Raw genomic sequence first — 3,954 nt, 5'->3', positions numbered from 1 at the left:
AGGCAGCAGGTATAACAGCCAATGTGACCCACAGAGAGTTGGGTTTTTTATGGCTCTTCTTTTTGTGTGCCCCACACTACTTTGATAAAGTGGAATGAGGGCTGCAGTTTCTATTTCTTGTCTTAAGGTAGGTACAGTATTACTAAGATGTAATCTGTTTATAGACTTGCTTCAAGTACAATCCTTATTTTTTTTAAGTTTATTTATTTTGAGAGAGAGAGAGAGAACAAGCAGGGGAGGGGCAGAAAGAAAGGGGGACAGACAGAGGATTCGAAGTGAGCTCTGTGATGATAGCAGAGAGCTCCGTGTGGGGCTTGACCTCACGAACCGTGAGATCATGACCAGAGCTGAAGTTGGACGCTTAACCGACTGAGCCATCCAGGGAACCCTCAAGTACAATCCTTAAGCAGAGAATCTTTATCAGATTACTTCTTTGGGAAGTTTTGTTAGATTCCAGTATGCTCCATAAAAGATCTGCTCTGTGTTTCTTCAAAGTGAAGAGGACTCTATGCCTGCATTTTAGTTGGCTGTATTCCTCATGAATGATAACTCATGTCCTCCAGGTGCTGGGTCAGAGACGAGGAATATCCCTCTGTGAATATAATCTAACTTGAGAATGAACCTCTGGTTGCCGAGAAACACGACCCTGAAACTTACTGAGATCTACCATTATGGGAGATTGTATGTTCCAAAGAGGACTGCACAAGCATGTATGTCTCATCCGAAACGTTTCTCTTCGAGTGTTTCTGATACTCCTCCCACTGACAAGTTTGAGACCTGTACCATTCCATACCCTTGAAACTGGCCAGGGTTTTGCGACAACTCCAATTCATTTGGTGAAAGTGATGCTATGTGATTTCTGAGGTGAGGTCATAATAGAATATAGCATCCATCTGGCTTGCTCCCTCTTGCCACACACCTTGGGAACCCTGATCCTATATATAAGAAGTCAAACCAGATATCTTGAAGCCACCATACCAAGAAGAGTAGTGGAGAAGCCTATTAGAAAGAGTGAGAGAGACCTTAGGAGCCCCAGGCTGTGCCAGCCCTCATCTGTCTGAGTCTTCTAGCATCCACTGCTATTCACAGTGAGCCAGGACAACCTACAGGTCCCTGGCAGAGTCAAATGTAACACCTCATAGGGTGTGCATAACCATCACGGAAAACAAGTCCCATTGAAGAGGAACTCACAGCGAAACATTATAAAGCGCACAAGGAAACAGGCCACCACATTTGTGACTCAGTAAGTGCAACAAATGGGAGAATTGATACTCTATTAACTATAGATATTAGAACAATTTTTAAATCATGTTGTTAATTTTAATTCCAGTATAGTTAATGTACATTGTTTTATTAGTTCCAGGTGTACAATATAGTGATTCAATAATTCTATGCCTTACTCATCATGCTATATTAGAACAGTTTGAAAGACTTTTAAGTAAATGTGTTTAGAATGTTCAAAGGGATAAAGGAAAAAGATACACTAACACAAAAGTAAGATATTATGAAAAAAAAGAACAGGTAGATTTGAAAAGAAAAGAAACAAAAATTCTAGAAATGTAAACAAATTAAATTCAATGTTCATTTTAAAGACTATAAAATACAACTGCAAGGGGAATCTGAGCAAGAGAATCAGAGAGATCTGAGAAAATCACCCAAGGTCAGCATAGAGAACAAGAGGGGAATATGAACGAAAAATGAAGACCTGAGAAAAAGAGAAACTCAAACTCCTATTTAATAGGAGTTCCAGAAAGATAAAATAGAGACAAAAAAATGCATGGGGTGGGAGTTGGGGTGCAGGGGAGGAATACTTGAAGCACATAAGGGCTGAAAATTGTCCAAAACTGAAGAAGGACTTGAGTCTTCAGGTTGAAGATGCATATCAAGTCCCAAATAAGATACCTAAAAAACAAATCCACCTAGACACAAATCACTAATGTAAACATCAACTGGGGGAAAAAAAGAAAATATTGTTACTATGGTGAAAAAAGAATCTATAATAAAGGAATAACAATGAGACCGACCAGACTCTAATCACCCACAGTAGATGCCAGAAAGTCATGAAATAGAAACATCGAGGTGTTGAAGTCAATAATTGTCAACTTAGATTTCCTTAGCTGATGAAATTCTGATTCAAGAATGTGAGAGAAAATAAAATGAGAGTGATTATATGAAACAGAGAATTTTACTAGCAGATATGATGAAAAAAAATACTAAAGAACATGCTTCACCAAGACATAAATTGAGCCCAGGAGGAGAGAATGGGATAAAAAGAGCAAATAGTAAGGAAACACACTGATGAAATATGTTGGGAAAATTAATTAAATAATTATAAAAGTAGTAATGGTGATGCCTAATTTAGTAAAGAATTGAAAAATAAATAGGAAATTAAACAATGCTAGACAGCAATACATAGTTTATAGGAGGGGAATTGGGAGTTAAAGTATTTTATTTATTTTTGTTGCTTAAGATTATCTTTAAAGGAAGGAGTTAAAGATACTGATGGAATCTTGGGTGTTAGGTATAAATGTTAATATTTTAAAGGTAATCACTGAGGATTGAAATAAAAGGTATAAATTCCAAAACACTAGGAGTGTTTAGAAAAAGAGAGTAAATGAAAGAAAATTCAATTAATCCAGTAGAAAGCAAGAAAGGAGAAAAAAAGAAAGCAAAGAAAAAGAAAATTAAATAAATATGAAACAAGAAGGTGGTAATAAATCCAAAGAGGGTATTCATGATCTAACGAGAATGCTAGTTTTTACTAAAATCTGTTTTCTGTCTTTCATTGTAATAGAGTTGTGGTTGGAACATGGCTGCCCAGATAATGGCTCCATTTTCCTGCTCCTTTGCTACCAGGTGTGACTAAGTAACTAAGTTCTGGCCAATGGGATATGAGCAAATGAGAAGTGTGTCACTTCTGGATCCAGGCCTTAAAAGCTTCTACCACGTAGATAAAGGCAATGCTCTGAGGAATGGAATAGAGATATGGAACAGAGGAGCCACCCTGACAACCTGGACCACTTATCCTAAGACTGTTTCAGGAGAGAGAAATAAACATTATGTTTCAGAGGAGTCAGAGAGGAAGATCTCTTTCTTACAATAACCCTTTACCCTAATTAATATACACGATAAATGAAAACTGATTAAAATAAAAGGCAGACTCTCAGAATGAGTTAATAATACCGAAATTCAACTGTTTTTTACAAGACATACTTAAAACATAGTGACTGGGGCGCCTGGGTGGCGCAGTCGGTTAAGCGTCCGACTTCAGCCAGGTCAGGATCTCGCGGTCCGAGGGTTCGAGCCCCGTGTCAAGCTCTGGGCTGATGGCTCAGAGCCTGGAGCCTGCTTCCGATTCTGTGTCTCCCTCTCTCTCTGCCCCTCCCCCGTTCATGCTCTGTCTCTCTCTGTCCCAAAAATAAATAAGCGTTGAAAAAAAAATTAAAAAAAAAAAAAAACATAGTGACTAAGAATGGTTGGAAATAAAGAGATGAGAAGATATATACCAGGCAACCACTAACAAAAAGAAAGCTATGGTATCATGCAAAATAAATTTAAGGTGAAAAACAATGGACAGATAAACATGTAATGAATTTGCCTAGGCAACTGGATTATAGTCCTGCTTTGCGATTTATACAGTGAAACCTTGGGCAAATTGCTTTATTCTTGTCTAGTTTCAATTTCCATCTCTATAACAGTTGATGATATTTTATTTGCTGAAATGTGAGAATTAAATGAGATAATGATGGGAAACCGATTTTCTTTTTTTTTTTTTTTAGTTTTGTTTATTTATTTATTTAGAGCAGGGGAGGGGCAGAGAGGGAGAGAGAGATCCCAGGCAGTCTCTGCCCTGTCAGCACAGAGCCCAACTTGGGTTGGGATCTCACAAGAACCATGAAATCATGACCTGAACTGAAATCAAGTGTTGGATGCTCAACCGAGGGAGCCACCCAG

At 38.1% G+C, this 3,954-nt stretch overlaps 1 long non-coding RNA gene across 1 annotated transcript; it reads left to right on the top strand.

The window, feature by feature from the left end:
- The first annotated feature begins 203 nt into the window (after window positions 1–203).
- On the top strand, window positions 204–3,182 carry LOC122497225. Its single transcript, XR_006301062.1, has 2 exons — window positions 204–1,243; window positions 2,857–3,182. It is a non-coding gene; the product is annotated as an uncharacterized LOC122497225 (long non-coding RNA).
- Window positions 3,183–3,954: the final 772 nt, after the last annotated feature.

This window comes from Prionailurus bengalensis, chromosome A1 (assembly GCF_016509475.1).
Source record: "Prionailurus bengalensis isolate Pbe53 chromosome A1, Fcat_Pben_1.1_paternal_pri, whole genome shotgun sequence".
Lineage (NCBI taxonomy): Eukaryota > Metazoa > Chordata > Mammalia > Carnivora > Felidae > Prionailurus > Prionailurus bengalensis.
The sequence above is the reverse complement of the archived record's forward strand: the minus strand, read 5'-3'. Positions and strand labels throughout refer to the sequence as shown.